This window comes from Rhynchophorus ferrugineus, unplaced genomic scaffold, assembly GCF_030347505.1.
Source record: "Rhynchophorus ferrugineus isolate W39M unplaced genomic scaffold, kcgeb_rfMv2 rfM8, whole genome shotgun sequence".
In the NCBI taxonomy this organism is placed as follows: Eukaryota; Metazoa; Arthropoda; class Insecta; order Coleoptera; family Curculionidae; genus Rhynchophorus; species Rhynchophorus ferrugineus.
In genome coordinates, this window is record NW_027472587.1 from 2,027,958 (window position 1) to 2,053,374 (window position 25,417).

General features: G+C 32.6%; 2 protein-coding genes across 15 annotated transcripts in view; one reads left to right on the plus strand and one right to left on the minus strand.

Annotated features, from left to right (window-relative positions):
- LOC143201457 (WD repeat, SAM and U-box domain-containing protein 1) overlaps positions 1 to 7,957 on the minus strand; it is a 70,069-nt gene extending 62,112 nt beyond the window's left edge. For 3 of the 5 annotated variants that reach the window (XM_076412551.1, XM_076412550.1, XM_076412545.1), the window contains exon 1: positions 7,430 to 7,622. The gene's annotated coding sequence lies outside the window, so the exon portion shown is untranslated. Of the gene's footprint in view, positions 1 to 7,350; positions 7,623 to 7,863 lie in introns of those variants that run through there. The other 2 variants (XM_076412549.1, XM_076412548.1) reach the window with 2 other exon arrangements.
- The window catches only part of tou (bromodomain adjacent to zinc finger domain 2B toutatis), a 115,350-nt gene continuing 97,596 nt past the window's right edge, over positions 7,664 to 25,417 (plus strand). For 7 of the 10 annotated variants that reach the window (XM_076412525.1, XM_076412529.1, XM_076412528.1 and 4 more), the window contains exon 1: positions 7,882 to 8,021. The gene's annotated coding sequence lies outside the window, so the exon portion shown is untranslated. Of the gene's footprint in view, positions 8,022 to 25,417 lie in introns of all 10 variants that reach the window. The other 3 variants (XM_076412526.1, XM_076412531.1, XM_076412530.1) reach the window with 2 other exon arrangements.

A 25,417-nucleotide genomic window follows, 5' to 3' on the forward strand; every position in this document is an offset into this window, starting at 1 on the left:
CCTACTGAAATCGATAACAGACCACCAAGTTAGATAAGCACTCCAAGAAAAGAGATTCCATTCATCCCTCGTAAAGGGTTGACGGAGAAAAGCCGGAGTCGCCATCTCACTCACTCAGGTCATAATGCCCAGAAAACAGTTCAATTGAAAATTCGCCGGTCTGACACATAGATGGCGCTACTAGAATTAAATCCATATGTTTGTTAGTTAGTCCTAACCCTCAAAAGATGTATAACTAGTTGACAGCTGTCGGATCATTAGTTTGTGAATTATAGCCTTTTGAGCGAAGCAACTTTTGTTATTGTGAAAAAATGGATAAAAAGGAATATCGCGTGTTGATAAAATATTGCTTTTTGAAGGGAAAAAATACAGTTGAAGCAAAAATTAGGCTTGATGCCGAAGACATCAACTGAACGTACACATCATATCATTAACGAATATTTGGGTATGAGAAAGCTCTGTGCAAAGTGGGTGCCGCGCGAGCTCACTTTTGACCAAAAACAACGACGAGTTGATGATTCGGAGCAGTCTTTGAAGATAATCAAGCATAATAAACCCGAGTTTTTGAGTGGATATGTGACAATAGATGAAATATGGCTCCTATGGCTCCATCATCTCACTCCGAAGTTCCACTTTGAGATGTGTATGGAGTAATAAAGGAAGGACCATCAACAGCGACTATTACATAGTGTTATTGGACCGTTTGAAGGACGGAATCGCCGAAAAACGGCCGCATTTGAAGAAAAAGAAAGTGCCGCTTCGTCAAGTCAATGCACCGTGTCACAAGTCAGTAAAAACGATGGCAAAAATCCATGAATTGAGCTTCAGATTGCTTCCTCATCCACCGTATTCTCCAAATCTGACCCCCAGCGACTATTTCCTGTTCTCAGATCTCAAAAGAATACTCGCTGGAAAAAAATGTTCGTCTAATGAAGAGATGATCGCCGAAACTGAGGCCTATTTTGAAGCAAAGGACAAATCGTACATCGAAAAGTTGGACGGTCGCTAATCGGTGCGAAGGGAATTATGTTGAAGGGAATCATGTTAAATAAAAAAACTACTTTTGACAAAAAAATGTGTTTTACTATGGTAGACCGGGATCTTTTCAATTGACCTGTTATTTATACAGTAGAACATAGAACCTCCGCCATTTTTTAAATCGGTTAAAAAAAAGGTCGTCAACTGCGTTAATTTCGACCGATTGGATTGGCGGTGGAAAGGGTAAATAACGCTACCGGTTAGGGGTGGGCAAGAAATTGGCCTAGATCGTCGTCGTGGTCGTCGAAAACGGGTAATGTCGCCGTACGAGAATTTGACGTGGATTATACGGATAAACAGTCTCCCAGATCGATATCCGTAACCAATCGTAACTTACAGCCTAAAATATAAAGAGCCGGTGCGAGAGGGCTTCCCGTTCTCTCTGTCGGCGCGCAGAAACGTTCGTTGGATAGGATCGGCGGGAAAGCGTCCCTCTCTCGCCCAGTTATTATGTATTATACACGGTTTTGTATGGAAATTTACTGCACAATTCGGGAAAAGCGACTGCTGATCGATAAATAAAAGCGGACGCGGAGATGTTTCCGAGAAAAATCCCGACTTTCGGATGGGGATGGCGCGCCAACCGCCCGTCAGAGCTACGCCGGGCCCCCTCACCGTATACAGTTAGTGATAAAATTAGTAACAACCATTGATCTCTTTTCGAAATTTGTACTTAGGTTCTATAAAAGATTTCTTTTTATTAATTACATCTTACAATAAATATGCCTAGTACAATCTTAAATTTACAAACTAATTCATTACTACTGTTCTGTTGTACTTGCATTAATGCACAAGCAAGACGAGTACGATTATTTTACTGTCGATTCATATGCCGATTTGCGTGAAATGATATTTTACGAGGTACTACTACAGATTGAACCACCATGCTCGATTTTCGGATACGAAGAGTTTTTGCATAAATGTAGCACATGTTATGTAAGTTAAGTTAGAATTGATTTTAAAATGTAAATATACTTGTTGGGTCACTAATACTTACATTTACATTTATATTTAAAAACCCTATTGTTAAAAGAAACAAAGAATGCTTCCAAGACCATCCCGTACTACTTCATGTGCTCACTGAAACGCTTATATCTATTAAATGGTTTTGAAATTTACTGTGAAATTGTCAGAGTATATTCCTGAATAGTTGTACTATCGATTTGTAAAACAAAAAAAAAACATTGAAGCTTCTACACCGATTCAAACCCCTTATACATCAGTATGTATTCCCAAAATTAAACTAAAATTAGACTACTTAAGCTAAAATTAAGAATAATACAAGTTCGTGTGGTTTGGTTCGCTTCAATATTCTGATTTCCTGCGAAATGTCCAGTAGCTGTATTGCTTCCACGTTGTTGTGATTTATTAACCTTATTTCATGTTTTAAGGCAAAATGTTCGATAACTTCTTAACTCCATTCGATTTAGAGGTCATCGGGTAATTCTTCGTTGGCTACGTAGCGATAAACATTGGTAATTACTGGTAGAACTTTGTCTTGGCAGCGTTAAATTGAACCTACAAGATGAGCATGATTTTGTAGACAACAGGTTATCATGCCTGTTGTAACAGGTCAATTGAAAAGTCCTCGGCCTGACACATAGATCGCGATACTAGAATTAAACCCAAATGTTTTTTGTTGGCCCTAACCCTCAAAGATGCGTGTATAAATTTGACAGTTGTCGGATCATTAGTTTGTGAATTATAGCATTTTGAGTGAAGCAACTTTTGTTATTGTAAAAAAAAATGGGTTTTGATAAAATATTGCTTTTAGAAGGGAAAAAATACAGTTGAAGCAAATAATACTGACAAATTAATTAATCATGAAATATATAATGGTAAAATAGGAAGGAAATTGGTTTGACTGGAATGTTCGAATCGATTTTAGATGATTTTTCAAAGACCCCATACTCTCGAAATATGCTTACATAAACTTATGTCTATCCAGTTATCCGCCAAGAAAAGATAATAGCCCGAGGAGGAATATACGTATTTTCCATAAGAAGCGTTAAGCACTACGCGTCTCGCAAATTAAGATCGACACCGCAACAACTTCATAGCTGGATAACAAGCAATCCAGAAAGGTTCAGGAATAGCAAACCTGTTATCTTCACTGCTCTGTCCTTCTAACAGACTTCCCATTTCCATCAAATGCTTATTTTACAAGATGTTAATTCGGTCCGCACTCCTCAACGGATCTAATGTCTACTTCAAGTTTATTACACTCAACCAGATGAAACGGCTTCAAGTTTTCCAAATTAAGCTCCACAAACAACAACTCAACTCAAATTCTTCTGAAAACGTGTTTGTTTTCGAGCTGGTCGATGTGCTGGGAGCTTAGCACCGCGTCACCGCTAACCCCCCTCTTTCCTAGGCTGAAACGACCTCATCCGTCGCTGCAGTCATAACTTTTGCCATACGATAGTATCCAGTCGTGTGTTAACTCAAGTTCGCGAATCAATAGCATCGCCGGGTCTTCGTGCCCAATAATGGCTGCCCGATCAGCGGGTGCCATATCCCCAAATTTAATGCAGTAGCTGTAGAGATCCACAGATGTCAATTGTGAGGCGGTTTCGGTTTAGTGTATTGTATTGGTAAGCCCAGAGGCAGAGTATAACCCGGTCCAACTTGTCACTCCAGGGCAAGTCTCCGCGACCCTCATGCATTCCACCGCCCGGTATTAGGCCAAAACAAAAAAAAAGAAAAGGAATATACGTACTTAGTGATCGAAAGGCATGACAAAGGTCTAAGTTTTACGTCCATTTTTAAATTTTTTCATACACTAAACCATTGTGTGTTCACTCTGGAAACTACTAGGAAATTCAAATAATTCAAATTATGGAATTATGCCAATTAAGCAATTTGGTAAAATGGCAAAATCGTTTTGAAACAATCGAAAAGTGATATGTATTGCATAAGTATTTGAATATTATGTAGCGTTTGAAGGCCGGAATTGCGAATAAACATACGGCAAAGAAAAAGTTTTCATCAAGACAACGCACCATGTCAAGTCAATGAAAACAATGGCAAAACTGAATTGCAAAATTGAACTTCGTATTGCTCCCATATCCACGGTATTCGTCAGATTTGACTCCCAGTGACTAGTGGCTGTTTATAGATCTCAAAAAATGGTCACCCGTAAGAAATTTCGCTCGAATGAAGAGGTTATCGCTGAAACTGATGCCTCTTTTGAGGCAAATGATAAATCGTTCTAGAAAAGTGATATTGAAATGTTAGAGCGGCGCTGGAATGATTGTGTGGCTCTTGATGGAGATTACGTTGATAAATAAAGCCAACTTTGGAAAAAAAGCATTTTCCTTGTTACACTCAGGATTTTTCACCCCACGTGTTACGTTCCCGCTATATAATTCCTCATAAGCTTGTATTTTATATTAAAAAACAATTTGCCTAAAAACATGTGCATTAAAGCCTTAAAAAATTAAAATCAAATGAGTATATCAATTTTAGTAATTAAAAAAATTAGGAAATTAAAATAATGTAACTCTTTAAATAGGTTTATTAAGTTTTATCTAATACATTTTATTCACCAAGCATCACAAGTTTTAAATGATGCCAATGATGGGAAAAGTATAGCGATATAATACTCTGATAACAAAACAATTTTTCGCAATAACTTAATAACAGCTGATCTCTTGCTATCACTGATAAGGAACTAAGTGGCATAAATTGAAATATAGACAAGCTGTCGAAAATTAAATATTTTAGTATAAACTACGTATAATATTTCGGAAAAAATCTACAAATCTTAATATGTATCAAAAAAGATTGTTAAATAAATTGTTTTTAAAAGATTATAAAAACTGCAACTCTATAACGATTCAAAGGGACAAATCGTCAGAAACAATAAACATTAATTAAACGATTTTAAATATAATTTACTTTTGTTGTTATACATTTAAAAATACTCTTTAAAAAAATAAATCCCATATATTATAATAATTTTATTACAAAACGTAATAATACGATATTATATATACAACCACCATATATCCTCTGTTTTGACAAGTGCTGATAACGCATCTGCTTTAATTTATCAAGTCATTGGTTTAGTGATTTTGGCGTATTTTAATTAAAGTATTATTATTTCTTTATTTTTCCTGAATAATGCTGATATTATTTTATAGGAAAAGAATCAGTCAAATATTAATAGAAACAAAGACAATTTAATTCTGATCCACATCCATATTAATAGAATTTAAAACTTATACAGCTTTTTTATTAACCGCTAAGTTCAATCAAGAATATATAGTCGTAAAAGGAGAAGGCGACAGGATACATGCCGATATACCACCCAAATTTTATAAAAATATTTTTATTTAATATAATGTGGAAATTATAATAATAAGCGATTTATTATTGCTTATAATTAGTAAAAGTATTACTATTAGCAATATTTATATAAATAAAAGTTAAAGTTGCGTTAAGCATTTTTTTTATATAAAATTATTTGACAGTTAAACGTCAATTGTTTTCTAATATTTTTGTTTCCTGTTACAACTACAAAAAAAATACGTTTAATGATATCCCGAATTATCTAAATTGAAACAGTGAATCAACAACAAACGGCTAATATTTTAATTATTCTCTTACGACCACCAACAACAATATTTTCCAATTTATAAATTATTCCGTCTAACGAAGCAAGCGGAACGATGCCGTTTTGTTTCTCTTCCGTGTACGTAAACCTATTCTCACGTACGTACGTACGTACGTCGGTGGTTAGTTAGGAGATATTAAAATATTTATTTAAAAAATCATGTCCGTTGACAGTTTGTCGACGATCCTGATAATATAAGCACATTTATTTTGCGAATTATTATTCACCCACCGCCTCACAGATAATGACAAGAAAACAAAACCGTATTAATCGGAAATATTTTGAATGAACTGAGACTTGGCGTAAAACTCGCGCAAGGAAAAAAAACGGCGACATTAATTAAAACTATAAGTTGGTAAGGAATATTCGTCATGACCGACGAACGATCGAAAACGGCGGAAAGTATTATTCTTTTTAAATTAGGGAAATCTAATTAACTAAAAATAACCATAAAATCCATACATAAATAGGGGAAGCCGGCGTAATCTGAACGTGAATAATTTGGAATATTATCTCCAGTAAATTACCAGAAATTAATATTAAAATTCAGCTGTAACTTTATATCTATTTTTATACAAATAATAATGAATTCATAATGATTTTCCCATCTAAAAACAACATTATCATAATTTATTAAACATAAAAACAACTCTAAACAATACAAATTTCATTTAAAAAACAATTCAATTATTTCATTTATTTTATCAACAAAATATATTAAAACAATCTTTGTTTTCGTTTTTATATAATATAAAAAACAGAAACCAATAAAAAAATAATAAACAACATATTCATATATAACTTATAGATTTATTTTATCAACAAAATGTATTAAATCAATTTTTGTTTTGATTTTCATAGAATGTTTTCAATTTAAAAAGCAGAACCCAATAAAAATGTGATAAACAACACATGCATATATAATTTATGGATTAATTAAATTGATATCCAAATAACCAAACAATTCAACAAATAAAAAAGCGTAACAATAATAAACAAGTTTTATATTCTCGTTCTGTAGTATTTAAATTATATATTGCCAAAATAACATTTACAAAATTTTATCAACAAAATATATTAAAACAATTTTTATTTTGATTTTCATATAATGTTTTAATATAAAAACCAGATAAACATGTATTAAACAACATATGCATATATAATTTATCGATTAATATAAACTGATATTCAAATAAACAAACAATTCAACAAATAAAAAACCGTAACAATAATAAACAATGTGACCAAGCACGTTTTATATTTTAGTTATGTGGTATTTAAATTAAATATTGCAAGAATAATAACAATTAGCAATTACGTACTAGTTTCCAAATAATTTAAAAAGTCAAATATCGCTGGGTATGTAAACGTAAAACAAGCACCTTCCGAAAAACATTCTGTGTGGCTGTTTTTAACCCACATGTGTAAACCCGTTTTTAATTGCAGCGAAAAAGTATATAAACCATTTGATTAAGTATGCCCGAAAAGCGTATGACGTTTAAAAATATACATATGACCTACAAATATAAATATATCCTAAAATACGTTAGCGAAAGCGATTACAAACAGTATAATTAAAGATATTGTCCGATACTACGCGCGTTTCCCCTGGCAGTTTTCTTAAATTGTCGAACGCTAAACCTAACCTAGAAAAACGACGAAACAAAACAAAACAAAACGTATACGTTCCGTACCTCCCAAATAAAGAATATCGAGGAGAAAATAAGTATGGAATGTCTTAACAATAAACAGCAACAACAATAAACGACTTACGGCCAATCGGGATGATAAGGGAAAAATCTTGCGTGCCAGTCAAAAAACAAAAGAGAAGCGAACACTCCCCGAAAAACCGTAGAAACGATAAAAACACCGAAATGAGTAATCAGAGTAATTTTTACAGTGTGCATCCGCCGTCGATGTAACTGCACGTCGAATGTGCGACGAAGAGAGGCAGAGAAGCGAGAATGAAAACCTCTGTGGACGTTTACGGGGGGTACCGTGCACGGCGGGAGAGGGGAGGGTTAGCAAAGCAATCGGACTGACACCAAGCCTAGGTCCGGCCATCTTGTAACGACGACTCGCTGTTGTCCGTAAAACACCCCCAAAAATCTAAGAATTCGCGTAAATAATTAGTGCTAAATTGTCGAACAGTGTTTCATGTGTTTGTGTTTAAAGTGCTTACAATCTGTAAACTCACGTGTACTTACCAGAAGAGCCACATCCATTAAAATAAAACAAAATAAGATTATTGCCAAGATCCTAATTGTTTTGTGTGTTACATTTTTGTGAGTGCCTGTCTATTTGTCTCCAGGAAACATCGATGCATATCTCCTTTTCGGATAATAAATCGGGTTCATTGTCTCACGTAAGTAAAAGATTGTTTAAATATTTGCCGGTATTTTTTTAGGCTTCTTTGTAGTGACTAGTTGTATCGTATTTTTGGCAGTGATCTCTTCTCCGATGCCGTTAATGAGTAACTAACCTATAAATTGTTGACGCTTCGAAAATATTTAATGTTCCCATTCATTGTTTGTCGCTAATCAAAACATTTCATAATTAATTATTTATCGGAGCATACATAAAGGGCCGGGAGCATTTCTTTATGTTATTTTAACCGTTCCATTTAACTAAATTTAGCCAATAACAACAATATCTAGAGATCCTTTCACGTTCTTTGTCATCGTTTCTGACACATATTTTTATTTTAATTTAGTTTCTTGGTTAGAATAAAGAAAAAATACCTGAAAACACGTTTGTTCCTAAGAGTGTACCCACTGTGCCGGCACAGAGCTGTATTAGGTTTTTTTTTCGAGATTAATATTCGTTTTTTTCGTGTCTGATTACCATTCCGTCGTAAGGTAAATTTGTTGTTTATTTCGTTCGTTAACTGATAATAGAATCCAAATAAGCTACGTGACAATTGATATTCGAGAGGCACAGGGATTTCCGTCGAATAGTTGGTGTATTTATTGATAACGCCGTGGCTTATTTTTTTCCTATCTGAAAATCATGAATTTTTATTTATCCAATCGGCGTGTGAAAATTATATTCCGTTCTCGAATCCTCGAGATATTTATTACATCTGATTTCGAATAACTATCGGAGCTTGAAAAGTGACGCATCGTAAGTTCACAGATCGACCATAGGTGACTAGATTTAGACTCTCCCCCCTCCCCGCCCGTGTTTCAAAGCTCGCCGAGGAAAACGACTGTACCTAAAGTTGTTCGGAATTGTCCATTCACTTTTTTATTGATCCGCCGTCTATGGCTTGTTTGTATTCGGTAACATTTCCTAAATTTGTTGTAGGCTGTTTTAGGTTGATCGTTACTACTCTGGTTCGGCGTGTCTTTTATTTTATGGTTACGCAGACAATGACTAATATCGGTAATACATTGGAAAAAGTTTCCCTCTTAACTATATGTCGTGATTCTTTTAATAGTTGAGATTGTTACTATTAATTGGGGAGGGGGGGGGGGGTTCTCAGTTCAATCACTTGAATGAAGTTCTACGTTTTTGTTGTAGAACGGTTTGATCTATTTTCAGAAATTTTGTTTGGGTTGCTTTGTTATGATATTTAACATACCACGTTTGATGAATTTTGAAACCGCCGTATCTCAACAAATTGTTTTAGTGGGTACTAATTATGCTGGAGGTTTTAATTATTGGGTCTTGAGTTACATGAACGGTTTCAGGTATATTGTGATAAACAGGCAGTTGGACAGACAAGTGACAACACTATATATTTCTGTAGCTGAATTAATATCCAATAAATGATGTATTTTCTAGATTTTTCTCATGACAATTATCTGGCGTAATATGTCATAACTCTCTCTGGTTAACCAAGGATCATTTTTATTTGTTTACTCTATTTTTTCGTTATTGCAATGTGTAACGTTCTAAACTGATTCATGATGGACGACATCTCGTGGCTGGTTGAGATAAAATAGGCAGCATGTTACATTTTCTTGTTTGATGACGGGTAAAGCCTTGCCCTTTTCGAACGGGCAGATGTACTGAGCGATAGGCCGTCGTGGAATGTCTTCAGATGCTTACCTGAAATCGGATTACAATAGATACAACGAAGAAATATCCCGAACCTAAATTTATCTTCGAACGAATATCATTAGCCACGGATTAACAGTTTTATTAAGTCGCCTTTGCAAAAGTTCTATAGTACGAAACATTTTTCTAGACGTTGTATAAAACTTATTGTTATATTTCAACGTTCTTTATTGTTCCATGGTATGTGTTTTGCTATATTTATTTATTTTTTTCCTTGATAATTTTATTATTTTATTATCAGATGTATATTCTATTTCATTACATGATGTTGTCTTACAGAAAATTAATAAATGCTTGAAAACATATAAATTATTATTTGCGGATATATCAAATTAGAAGATATATGTGATAATTATTTATTTATATCAAAAAATATATTATTTTAAAGCACAATATTTTGAATTTTAGAGCCATTCATATCTTACCCTATTTTTAATTTTCATATATTTCACATAGTTCACTTTTTTGATAAAAAATATTTTTTAGCAAAACTTTTAGATAACTATACAATAGTTGGGTCTCATGTTGTTTACCTCGAATTTCTTCAGGTAATTTTAGTTTCGAAATAGCCAAAACAAACATTTTTAGAAGGGAATTTTCGGAAATATTTTATTTTACGTTTTTTTATCTTGTTTAAATTATGTTCAGATCTCTGTTCTACGTACACGTAACTTTACGAAAATTTACATGTTTGAAAATGTTTACTTGTTACAAAAAAAAGGAGAACCAAACCAATTTCATGAATTTTTCATTAGTTTTCGTCACCAGACTGACCGGCAAAAAGCAGTAAAAATAGTTTCGTATAAAATACAACACATACCACGCTATTAATCATCCACCCAAAGAGCGAACAATGTTTGGTTGTCCATGTGCATTTGTGATGTTATATTCTAATTATATTAGTTCCTTTTAATATGGTCGTCACCGTTACTTGTCGACCGTTCACCTCTGGATCAATAGTTAATTAGTCGTATTTTTATCTTATTTTTCAAATATAATCTTATAGATATGAGTAATTTTACACAAAACAATTCAGGTTTATATTATATTTGATATTGGAGGGCTTTTAATGCGCGTTTTTGGTTTACAAATATTTTAAACACCTTTGCAACAAAATATTACTAACTGTTAATAATAATAATAATAATAGACAGCTATCTTTACTATCTTTTAAGTTTTTAGAACTTCTAATGAACTCTTCTAATGTTCTTAACTTAATCTTAGATCTAACAAATATATTTAAATAGAGGAACCAATACAATAATAATGACACTTTAATGTTTTAATGCTCAACAGCATATATGTACATATATAGCACATCTATAGAGCTGTAATTAGCACTTGGTGGATGAATTCATGGTTTTATTGTAAATAATTTGATACTGTAATATTTCAAAATGCTATCTAGGCCTAACATTTAATTTCTGTCGAGTTTTTTTTAAATAGGTTTTAAGTTCCACATGTCAAAACGACATGTTATTTAGGGGTCACAAAAAGATTGTGCTCATTCTAAGCTCTTTTATAAACATTATATCGAATTGTAATATGTTTTAACGGAAGGAATGCTATTATAGACCATGTGTTAGACTATCAATGTTTGTATCAATTTTTCTTTCAATTGTATGCTTAAGGGCATCAATTGCAAACTATACCCATTATGATTTTGTCTGATTTGATTTTTCCTTTAACCATGCATTTTTCTTCATCAAAACTAGATTTAAAAAAGCGTGTTAGAAAATATAATATATATTTTTCTTAAATTCACTATTTAGCCTATCTAATAATCACTGTTAGGATATATTTAAATTACTTGTTATTAAAATACGTTTTGAATAAAAATATATATTTGGTATTTGTCATTCAATTACTTCTTAAAAATATAATTTGTAATTCGTATTTCAAATACCGGACGCTGAGGTATTTTGTTTCAAATACGTATGGCTTCAAAATACATTTGAACAAAAATGCATTTAGTAACCCTATTTTGAACGCGTCGGTCAAAATATGCAACCTGTACTTTACGTCAAATTGTCAAGTATCTTGTCAATTGTAATTTTCATTCTTAAACTTAAATTATTTTTACGAAACTTATGTGTGTTAATTATTAATTTATTAGTACAAATGTTGTTTCTATGGCAAACTTCTGCCTACTTTAATATCTATAAGAACCAGATTAAATCGTTATTGCATCACAACTAAATAGTTTTAAAAGAAGATTTGATAAGCTTTTTAAATAATAAAGCTAGCATCCTGGTAACGTTTGGTAACAGAAAGTATCACAACAGATGAAAGGCAAAGAATTCAAAGTCTTGCAATTCAGGCATTAGAGACAAATTACAAAAAAAAATAATGCTTGGAAGTAACAGGGACAATGATCAACCACAGACATCAAAAATGGAGTTAGAATTTTACTTATCAGGACGTGGGATAAGGATTGTTTTATTCATTCCTCAACAAGAAACTGTTTGTCTAATAGTTCATTTAACAATTTCGTATTTAAATGAATCCATTTACTGACTTATAAGCTGGGCGCTGGATTAGTTCTATTTTATTTACAGATCCTAACACCTGTATTTTGTAATTTATATTTCAAATACATGCCAGATAGTATTCTGTAATTTGTATTTTAATTAAAGCAAAGCATGTACTTTACCCAGCTCTGCTAATAATGTGTAATTTGAGCTATTGATAGATATTACTTTTTTTAAAAATTGATACATTTACAACAGCCATAGTTCATTTGTTTTGCTGTGAACTTAATGTTTGTAATGTAATTTTCATTCCAGCAATTCATTATAAAAATATATTGTGAATTAAAAGTGGCTAGCTTTTCTGAACGGTTTCTAGTATTAAAGTTGAACTGAACTGAACATGTCGTTATAGAGGTGACCCGATTGTATCTACGCTACAACAAAGGAATACTCGGAAGGAGTGAATTAGGAAATTCTACCTCGCCATATCCACCAGACCGATTACCCTTAAACGGGTAGATAAATCGATAGCTTCAAAACGTATTAAACTTCTTCCTTCGAAGAATTCGATTAGTACCTGTATAATGAGAGAAAGTCGCTATTTCCGTCGGCAGATCGGCGTTAAAACATTGCCGTGGAATATGAATACTAATTATTGCATCGTATAATGTCAGTTGGTTCGCTTTATTTCTATCATTCATTAATGTTATTGTACTTTAATTATTATTCATTGCATATGTTAGTTTTTGAATTTAAAAACAATGTTATTAGGTCATCTAAAATTTCATATATATTTTTTAAAATTTATTAGTATGTATTATTAGTAATCGTTGTCGACTAACCTACAATTTGCCTCTATAGAGACCCGTTGGACTTTACTTATTCACTAATAAAATAAAAATCAGTTACACTTTTCAGTGTTTTTATCATTTAGTAGATTTCACTACACAAGATTACACGGTCTGATTCCCTTGAGTCTGCGTCCAAGTTCAGTGCTGTCCAAGAGTTGCAGTAAGGTGTTGCAACATGGGAGTGAAGTATTTCCTCATGTCATTGTTGCGAGTCTCTAAATTCCCTTTATGACCGTTGGAATCTTCTGAAATACTTGTATTACATTGATATTACTTCTAGCTGAACATCCCCATAACTAAATTCCATAGGCAGTCCATAGCAGCAACTATATTATGTACGGATAATTTAGATTTTCTTCCAAATAATCAATATTTTTTTTGTATTTTAATTCGAGTTGATGAAGAGTGGAAGAATAGAAGTTTTGCCTCAAGAGTCATCCCTAGGTACTTCAGTTTTATAAGAGTTTTTCAAATACTTTGAATGTTACTGGTAGCGGTGAAATTGGTCGATGAGGTTTTACTTCATTTGGTTGTTTTCCAGGTTTCGCAATCATAATAACTTCATCCATTTTCCAAACATTTTATAATTGCCTTTCTTGGTAGATTTTTCAGCACTTGTTTCAGTACTTCTTATGTCAGAGCTGGGTGCTTTGGTTTGATGTCACTTCTTATAACTTTAGAAACTTGTTGCACCAACTGGTTTCAACACGCAACTGGTTTAATCCGAAGATTTTCGCAGTCACTGATCGGTAGATTATGTTCAAACTCAGTTTCATTTAGTTTAAATACATATATGAGAATAAATTATACGAAAGTCTGTTTAAAGGATTTTATCTAATCTAATTTACAAGTTATAATTAATATTGGAGTCATAATGTTTCTCTTCCATTAGTTAATAATAATTGTATTTACAAATAGGTTATGAGGTTGGTTTTTGAACTTGATGCAATGTATTTTTCTCTTCGCTGTGCTAGTGTTAACTTCATTCTTCGTCTCGGAAGGAACAACGCCGGCTGAATACGGCTGGTATGCTAGTGGCCTATTTCATCAAGCATTTTAGAGATTTTAAACATGTTATCGAACGTTTTCATGTTTCCGAATTACTGGATCGCATTTTTATTTCAATAACGGGAATTTGCATTCAATACTTCATAACTAATTCTGTAATGTATCAGTTTCCATGTGGAAGCTAACACTGAATAATAGATAATACTTTTTTTAATTAATCTCCTAGAACGTCAACAATCTGCCCGTGGGCAGTAAGTATTATTATATGATTTCATTTATATAATATAACTCCTATTATCCTATTAACTATATCCTATTTATATAACTATCTACTGTATAGCTTATAATCTTAATTTTATTCTAGATATTATTCTAACTTATTTTAAAGTCTATCGTAACTTGTTTTAAAAACTATTCTAGCTTATTCTAGAGATTATTAAATCTCACTCTATGTGTCTATTAATCAGTTCGTATGGTAGTTTGCATTTGAGCCTACGCACTTCACTGTCATCGCGCTCATTTAACCGTTTGGCGAGTGCATTGGGATGCACTAATAGTCTTTCAGAGTACTTCGCACTAACACTCCTAATCACACTTGTTATGGATTCTATGGGGATATCACGCTGAATCAGTTTCTTGGACACGTAATATGGGGCATCGACGATGGCTCGCAACACTTTATTCTGGAACCTTTGGAGGATATCTATGTTAGATTTGCTAGTAGTACCCCACAATTCAATATCATAGGTCCAATAGATAATACTTGAAGATTATGTTGTTATTAGATTTCGAACGATACGATATGACATCCAAATTAGACAATTTTATATAATTAGCATCTTTTTTTGTTGTATTCGTATACCTTAAAATATAAAAAGAATAGAAAGTGTATACATATTCTAAATAATAAATATAAAAAATGATTGATATTAGTTGAAAAAATATTGCGAATGTATAAAAATAATGTTGTCCTTGCTTTTATATTTACGCTGAATTTTATCAGATTTTTTTTGTAGATAAAAATAATGAATGAGTTATATAATGAACGAAATATATATTTTAATATAGAGAAATTGGTAGAAGAGAAGAAAGAATAAAAATAAGTAAATATGTTACCATTCTACTGTTATCCGATTTTTAATAATTATACTTAACTATATCATCATATCAAAAATTTTGCATAATAAAACATTTTATTTTATTCTTGCTGTTTTATGTTTCATATTTTACAGAGATCGATGTGTAGAGCCAGGACATTTTACTGATTTTAATATTTTAGGAATTTCTGTTCTGTCTGGTCGAATAATTTATTAAGAATTTCATGAATGACTGTTTCCTAAGGTGTACTAGTGGTATCTTTTATTTACCACTTGCTTTAATTGCAACTAACTCCTATATATTGTTTACAAGGTCTAGTAGCTGTATGATATTAATATCCCAGGGTTTCTTTATACAATCGCCGCCAATAGTTAGGTTATGTTTTTAGTAGTATTTTGGTAATTTCATTTAATATTAAATTAAGGTGCATGTTACAATTGTTAATGTCCTGAAAAACAAACACATGTTTTATTACACTCATTTACACACAAGGCAACATTTGCTTATTACTTCAGCCAAAAGCTAAGCGCTGCTGAAAGTCAGCGTTGCACATTTGCTTGTTAAACATTTCAATGGACAAATTTTGATGATTTCATGTTGTAATGAAGCTACAGCTAAATGTCCAAGAGAAATGGTGTGGCTTAAAAAACGAAAATTTAGATACCACCTAATCTGATAAAAATATAGAATAAGATTTAGTTATTTTTAGTTTTATATCCAATTATTTGAATTTCGACCATAATGAGCAGATGTGAATCTCTGCAATTTAGTGACGAAAAAAATCCATTTGTGATCCGTTGGTAGAGCTGGGCGATTCGGGTAGGTTTGAACGTTGAAAAGTTTTTTTTAGACAAAACCCATTGTCTGCTTTCGGTAGGTACCTATATTGCGATTACTTAACGGTATGGTAGTCTGTCACTCATATGGTTATTTTTGTTGGGAGTTAAAAAAAAAATAGCAGCTGCATCTGTCGGGCGTGTATCCACGGTGCCTTTCCCCTTCGTGCCATTGGATTTTTGTTTGAAACTCGGTCGGTTTTACGATCGTCACGTGCATTGTACTGAGTATTTAAAGCGCGTGCGGAAGTTTGGTCCGCCTAATCGAACCATCGCTGAAATAACAAACAAGCGAAATTGTTGGGAATTTTCTAATGAGAGAGAATAACAGATGACGCTGGTCGTAGGCCTTAAACTATAATATTACTATCTTTATACGTGTAGTATAATAGCTAGTCAACAATTAATTAAGCCCCAGTTACTAGGCAAAGTCGTAATGTTTTTTTCTTTATTAATACATTGGTAGTAGTCGTTACCGACTAATCCACGATTTTTACAGTAATTTAAAAACGAAGTATATATCCAGAAAAACACATCGGCCTTTAATCTCTAGAGTAATAATGTTCATGTATTAGCAAACATTGCTATTTTTCTGTTAAATACATTTCGCTGTGCTATCACCCTATAATTTAATTTTGATTTTGATTTTAATTTTTAACAGATGGTGTTACTATGTATTAATCTGTATCGACCGCTACAACCCTTTAGGCCACCCCGAATACATTCACACTGAATTCTTCGAACAATTCTACAAATTGCATCGGGTATATTTTTAACCATCTTCATGTTGAAGCTTCACTTTTCACATGTTGAAAGTGTCTGAGTTTTACTGTTTTACTTCATTTTAAAGGATTGGCGGATGAAGATCATCTAATACTCCGTAAAGCCTATGGCAACCACGTTTCATTGATTTCAAAGTGTGAATACTGGTTTCGACGTTTTAAAAGTGGCGCTTTTAACACCGAAGACAAGGGCGTTCTGGATAGCCAAAAACATTTTTAACCGAGGATTTGAACGCATTACTCCATCAGTGGGATCATCGTTATCGACTACAATTTCTGAAGACACAACAATGTTCAACCGGTGAAAACATATTTGGCAACATTTAAATGGGAAGTTCTACCCTACCCGCCGTATTCTCCAGACCTTGCTCTTTCTAATTACTACTTGTTCCAACATGAGTCGTGACCTATATGGACAGCGCCTTACTTCTTATGATGGCGTCAAAAAATGGGTCGATTCATGGATAGCCTTAAAATATACGTTATTTCGAGATAGAATCCGTAAATTGCCTGAAGAATGGGAAAAAGTAGCGGCTATCGATGGACAATACTTTGAAGAAAATACATTATATACAGATTTTTGACAATAAAACTTCAAATTAAAAAAATCCTTTAAAACTAACTTATAGACCTAATAAAAGATCAAATGGTTTGATCCTTTTGAGTTTGTGTCCTGTTCTGGTGTTATCCAAGAGTTGTAATACTTCGATATTAACATGAGAATGGAGTCTCTCCCCATGTCCCCTTTCGATTCTCTTGATTTCCTGAGTAGCAGTTGGTATTTAAATGTCTCCGTGCAAGTAATCGTTCCTGTAATATCTATAGTCTATTCAAAATAACAGTGAACTCACGTGATCACGACGTTGAATGTATTGCATATCTCAGATTGTAAATTCGCTTTAAAGACAGATACTATTTTTCCTTCTCATTTTATTCTAATTCAAAAGAGATATAATGCTCTCTGATACGTCCGAAGATATAACCGAATCGGCCTATAAAATTCGCCCGATTGTCAGTATCTGAAAAATTCTTCAAAACATTAGTGATAGTAACTAAAAGTTGTAAACCAGCAAACGTTGCTTTGGCGCTTTGATTGTTTTGATAAATTTCAAGCAAATCGCTGCTTAATATCTGTGATTACTCTAATTGAAAGCAACGAAGTCTAGAAATCACGTTTAGAATTCTACCTCGTAGATGGTGTGCGAAAGAGTTCAATGTACAAATAAGTAAATAAAATGTCGGATAAAGCAACTCTACAAACTATTGTGGCTGTAGTTTAAGTCCTTCTATAATTTATGCCTTAGATATGCTATAATGTTAAATTGTATTTGATAACATTATTTTTGTTTCATTATCTTATTTGAATTAGAATGTCGTTATTAGTCAAAGTCAAAATGAACTAAAACTCAAAGTTCATGCGGCAACATTGCGACGTTTTAACGGCACGAATTTGGATGACGTGAGTTCATTGTTTTATTGAACGGATATGTGTGTCTACAGTACCTCTTTCGACTTTCCTTTTTGCGTGTGTGCTCCTTCCAATAAAAAATTATATCGATTCAACATGAACCAATTTGTCACCACCTTTCTCTATGTCCGGGCCCACCTATTGTAACTTTAAGTTTTTTCGCTATTGTCTTCAACAGTCATATTTGCCATTTATGTTACATCACATATGTAAACTCTAACATTCTGGCAGAGGTGTAAGAATTTAGTTTGTAGATAAGTCCCGTATGTCAAACCTATGTCAAAGGCATGGACTTAGTTTATCTTCGTAGGTTTTTTTAAAGGGCAATGGGCCATTGGAACGTTTGTTTATAAAACCAAACTGGTGGGAAGGTATTAGTTTTTTCTATAATTGTCAAAATACATTCGTCATTATTGGAAGTAGTGAGATGTATGTTAGTCCATAAATAGATTCACAAAAGCTGATTGTTATAGTATTGAAATGTCTTTACGATGAAGAATCAATTTGTTTCTTGTTGACTATATATATATATATTTTTTTTTCTGTGTTTCAAAAGTTATAAATAATACAATTTTAGAGAGTTTCTATTTGTAAATATATTTGCCTGTCCTCATCAGCTATTAGGATTAAAAGTATTTTATTTTAACAGGACTCGCCAAACGGGAACAACTTATACTTAAGCCTACCAAATGTATTGGCTTATCGGGCGCAAATCCAAGTTATCATTAGATAACAAAAATATTATTGTATAAATCTCTACTGAAGCCTATTTGGTCATATGGAATCCAACTATGGGGAACCGCTAGCAAGTCTAATATATATCCATCATTCAACGGTTCCAAAATAAAGTGTTGCGTGCCCTTGTCAATGCTTTGTACTGTGTTTCAAATGAAGTGATGCAACGCGATATTCCTCTAGAACCAATAACGGGTGTAATTCAACGTGTTTGTGTGAAGTACTTCGAAAGAGTGTCAGTGCATTCCAATGTACTCGCTAATCAGCTAAATATGCGAAGTGACAAGATGTGCGTGGACTAAAACGTCCTAACACTATCTGATTATTGCACATATGTAGACTTAGAATAAATTTTAAAATAAGACTAATTAATTTAAAATAGTAATTTGTACAGGAGATCACTTAATAAAGTGATTTTCTATATGTCATGTATATATAATATAAACATAACAAATACATATTGCCCTCTGGGCAGATTGTAGAACAACTAAGAGTAATAATAATTAAAAAAAATATTAACGGAAATAATTAGCGACTTATTGAATCGAAATCTCAAGCGACACTGCTGATTCAGTCCTGTTCTAATGTAAACATATCACTTAACCAGAGACCAGGCCGATTTCTTAGACTATCCAGTACCGTATTAATCGCGCTATATAACAATTATATCTCCCTGTCCTACACATCTGCCTATTTTCTTACTGGTTTTGTCTAGTTGGGGGTTACGTTTTTAGATTTATTGTATATCAGTTTAATTAATCAAAAGCTTTGTAGAAATATATAATTTAAATAATGTGTATCGATTACCAGAGTGCTAAGAGGCGGCAAATAACTATTCGCTCCAAAATCTAATCGATGGTTGGTAAACATCAAGTTATAGGATGGCAATTTTAAAGATTCCTGTTTTCTTTTTTGAGCGGTAATATTATAATCATCTTTGAATACCATTTATCTGTTCTCAGAACTTGAAGAACACTCTCCATAACATACAATTCATAATTTTATATTTAGGTGTTTTTATAATTAATGCAATAAACATATAAATAAAAAATTCATAATCTTTAAAGCTTTAAAATATTTACACTATATATGCTGAAATATTAAATACTAGACGAATACAAAAATTACAAAAAGCATATTCCGATTTAGATTTCTGCTTAAATATTTTCAATTGTTGTGGTAATACATTTTCTATCTATACAAATACTGATTATATCAAGTGACAAAGTTGGGATCGGTTTAATATATTCATTCCACTATAGCTTCCTCTATCAGCTGCTTTTTTTTCTTAAATATGTTGTATTAGGGGTAGATTTCAGTCTGGCCCCTTTTCTATATTGAATATTCATGAGTGACGGTGTTAGGTGGTAACTATAACAATCACTAAAAACATTTGTGAAAATCTACGTGGAAACGCTTCTATTGGGCATTGCTACAGTACTCATTATATTCACGAAACATTACCTCTTCTGATTATCGTTTGTTTGTATCCATGCCATAAGGCCCGACTGTGCAATTTTTTATTTTTTTAGTGAGATATTTGAGAACTAGTTGATTTTTTGGTAGCCTGATTTTTGCATCGTCAAGATATTCTTCAAAAGAGATAAATTAATTATTAATTTTTCGATACGTTTTTTTTCTAAATGGATTTGAGTTTGGTCACTGGCTACTGCTTATTCAGCTGAAGATCTTTTTGATTTAAGTGTTCTGTAGTAGATTCAGTCATCGTCACATGACGATTCCGAAATTATTTTGTGACTTTAAATATTTTCAGAAACAAATGCTGTTTTGACATTTTGACCATCCTTATCAACCACTTTATAATGTTTACTCCATACTATTTCATTAATGAAGCAATAACAAAATTATTACTTATATACCCCACCAATAAGCAACATTTAATAAACACGCGAAATTCTGTTTCATTTCAAAATTAGTGTAATCTGTAAACATAAAATAAAGAGACATAGAATACGGTCTCGCATATATAAAGTTCTAGCCAAGTTTTACTCGTGTGAATCATAATATTTTTGGAGAATATACTGAAATGTTTATTCTTCAAGATAATAAATATATGTAAATGATATCCCAGTCATTCAAAATTAATGAAACATTTTCCATTTTATAAATACATTTAATATGAACATATATGTAAAATGGTCTCTGAAATCCTATTGATTTTTCTCATCCACCAAAACCAACACTTAATTGTTATTTTTCTTATTGCAGTGTCCTGTTAATGATGGTTCAGAAAATTAATTATATTTAATAGTACTGCTATTTGCTGACATAAAATACGATTGATGATTTTGGTTAAATTAAGTTTTGTACAATACAATAACAAATCAAGATATAGCATCATTCACAAATGAATTAATAATAAAAAGATATATAACAATTTTTGCTGACAGTATAACCAGATATACACTTAGTTTTATTATAGTTTTGGTGTTGTCTCTCTGGTTCCTATCTGCATGAAGTTGGTGGCCTGTTTCAAAAGAATCAGCACAGAAACCCGTGTTATAATTTTCAGTTTTCAAACCTCTCAATTTAGTTCTTTTGAAAACAGCATTAAATTTGTTTTTATAATTCTTTTTGGTAACTGCTAAACCAATATTGACACTCATACCCAATATATAAACACATTATATGTTTTAGTTCAATTATCAATGTAGACTTTGATCTACTATTTACATTACTATTTATATTACAATTAGGAATTACATTTTGGTTAAGTAATACTCTTTTGACCCACCACACACATTTCAAACTATAATCATCTGGTTTGAAATGGAAAAGACAACCCTTCCTATCCGAAAGCTTGATGTAGTAGCTCATGGAGGATTTTCTTAAGATTATCATTGTTTAGTTTCAAAAACTGTTTATGGGTTAAAGCAGAAAATAATTAATTCTAGTTGAAGTTTCCCAACCTGGAAAACTACATCTGTTTTGTTTTTGCATTTTATCAACCTAAACAAATTAATTTTGCATTTAAAACGTTATTTTCATATTTTGTCATTTTATATGATAAATTTGCGTCATGACAAGAAATTTCCTTAAATTATACAGAAAATAGAAAAAAACTATTCCCTAATATATCCTACAACATTTCAGTTCCAGTCAAAATAAATCTTGCTTGCTTTTACAGAAACAATATGGTTACGATTGGCATATTTAGCTTCTCATTCTATGTCTCTATATTTTGTGTTTAGCCTATTTCAAACTCAAACTAGCTTATGACTGACTTATTGATAGCGATTTACTGAAAATATCGCATGATTCTTACACGTGGTCTGAAAAATCCCGGACGCAACAAAGCAAGCGCGTTTTTTTTTCAAAATTGTCTTTATTTATCAACGTAATCTCCATCAAGAGCCACACAATCATTCTAGCGCCGCTCTAACATTTTAATACGACGAATACGTAGAACGTTTTATCTGTTGCCTCAAGAAAGGCTTGTCCCCAGTTAGTGTCCGCTCAGATGACGATCGTTTTGATTCCAGAGTGGAGTGTTGGATCCATGTTTCATCGATTGTCACATATCGACACAAAAATTCCGATCTGTTACGTTCAAACATGGCCAAACACTGTTCAGAATTAACAACACGGTCTTGTTTTTGGTCAGCAGTGAGCAAACGCGGCACCTACTTTAAACATAGCTTTCTCATAGTCAAATGCTCATATAATATAAGATCAACATTTTTTTAATATCCATACGGTGTTAGCTAACTCACACAACTTCACTTTTCGATCATTCAAAGCGATTTTCTGGATTTTTTTGATATTTTCTGGTTTTACCATCTCGTTTGGGCGTCCATTGCGTTCTGCCTTATCGATGTCTCTACGACCACGTTTAAAGTCAACAAGCCAACGTTTTATTGTTTGTTTCTTATAGAACTGACTCCTTATATAACTTTTTAAGACATTGCTTCGCTTAAACGGTATTTTTTCCCATCAAGGAGTGTAAAATTAAATCACGAAATTGTTTTTGATCTATTGCTTTGAAAATAACAAAAGTAGCGTTACTCTTAGCACAATAACTCACAAATAAGATCAGATGGTTTGATTCTGTTGAATGTGTGTCCTGTTCTGGTGGTACCCAAAAGCTGCAATATTTCAAAATTCTCATGAGAATGGACTCTTTCCTCATGCCCCCTTACGGTTCTCTTGATTTCTTGATTATCTTGACTGACTGTGGGTATCTGAAGGTGTCGATGTAGGTAATCAGTCCTATAGCATTTGGGTGCACCCACAATAACTCTCAGGACTTTGTTCTGAAAAAATTGTATTTTATTTATGTTACTCTTTGCAGAACATCCCCATAATTGAATTCCGTATGTCCATACCAATTTATTATGTACTGATAATTGTAATTTTCTTCCAATTAGCCAGTACATTTTCACATATTTTAATTCCAGTTTTTTTCTTGTCTGCTTTCTTCCAGCAAAGGTTTTCATTAAGATATTCCGAGATATTTAGCAATATTTACGGACAAGTGCCTGTTGTAATTTTCGTGAAGCTTCTTCACTATTGTCTCCGACAGCCAGGAAATGTAGCCATCGTAATATTCTCCATTTGCGGTATATCACAAGTGTAGAGTAGATAAAGCCAGTACACTTCCTTGTGGTACACGTGCTTTAGCTTCTTTTATTGTAGAGTAAGCGTCTTATTGTTTGGCTCTAAACTCTGATTGTAATGTACGATTTTAATAGTTCGATGTGCTGTTTTGATAACATTTTCTGTAGTTTATGAACAAGGCCTTCATGCCAAACCTTATCGAAGGCTTGTGCTACATCTAAGAATATAGCTGAGCGTACTTTTTTACTTTCGTAGACTTTTTCAGTAACATTTGTTATTCTGTGGACCTGGTTAATTGTGGAATGCTTGTTAATAAACCCAAACTGGTGTGTTGGTATTAGGTTTTTTCTCTCTATGAACAAACTTGTTAGTAGAATATCATGAAATTTTGACAGCTTTCTTTTGAAGGTTAGTACTAATTGAAAAAGTGGTGAACGCAATAATACTAGTATCTCTATGTTAGGCTGGAACTTTTCAGCCCAAGTATTATTTTAATTATTAGAGAATTTTAGATTTCCTTAGAATTATAACGACCGCAGATTTGAATGCAGATGTGAATACAAGATGGTTATGTCTGATGATGAAAGAAGGTAATGTTCGTTTAACATATTTATAAATTACCTAGAAGAACGACGAACAAAATCGAGCAAAGACACGTTAATAATACATCGACTGAGTAGAACGCGGCCACCATTTAACACCCGACATTATATTTTTCTTGTCGGTTAATTACCAGTCGATTTACAAACATTTAACATTCACAGAAAGTCTTCGGATTTTTATATGTTTCAGGCCTGGTTTCTCTTGCTCGCTGCGTACTCATAATTTACCGTTTATTTTAAAACCATATGGTAGTGCGCAATTTTGTTTTATAGCCGCTGAATGGGCTTCGAACGCATTGAAGTGTCATCGGAAAGGCAATGTCAACGTCTGGCTAGAGTCAACGACCATTCGAAGGAAAATTGTTGTGGGCTTGTGAAAGTTTCTCGAGAAATTTGAAAATAACACGAAGGACGGTACATATAGAAATGTTTCACTTTTTTTACTTTATAATATTGGTACAAATTCGATTAGTTTAATATTTCGGTGAAAGTTTACGACAAGTGAGCATATGGTAAATGACCAGAAACCAGGCGCCTTCTGTATATTAGCATTAATTTCGTTAATTGACTATTTTAACCAAATTATTTTACTTTTATTGGATTAGTTTTTTAAATACACTGCTGTTAATATCTTGTTGATATTATGATGTGTCTATAGCCCGTTCAATAAAACATTTAACTCACGTCATCTGTATTGATGACGTCAAAACGTTATAATTTTTAATTTTAAAATTATAGTACATCTGATGGATATATTATCGAAGGACTTAAAACTACAATTAATTATACAGGTATAATAGGTTATAGGTTAGGGTTGTGTTCTAGTATATTTACTGTGAACCTTTCATTAGAGAGTACCTCTTTCATTTACTTCTTACGCTTAGTTTTTGTTTCCTTCGGTATAGTGTTTCCTTGTAAATTCATTTTGATATCACTGTATTTCTCCCTAATTTGTTCTGTTACTACCTGTCTCCGTATTTCTTGACAAAACTAGATTTAATCACTGCATTGTCTCTAATTCATTTGCTATATCTGCAAAACAGTTAGTATTCTTCCTCTACTTACATGTTTTAACCAAATGTTCATATATATTCTGAAAAATTACATACATATCTGTGCACATAAATATGATTAGTATGAAAGGATATTCTACATCCCTCCAAGAGCTGCATATCTGTAACCTTTCTATGGGTACTTTTCAGACTAACAGTTTCCACTGAAATAATTGTTTTAAATTATATTTATACTGAAAAAAAACTACTCAGTGTGC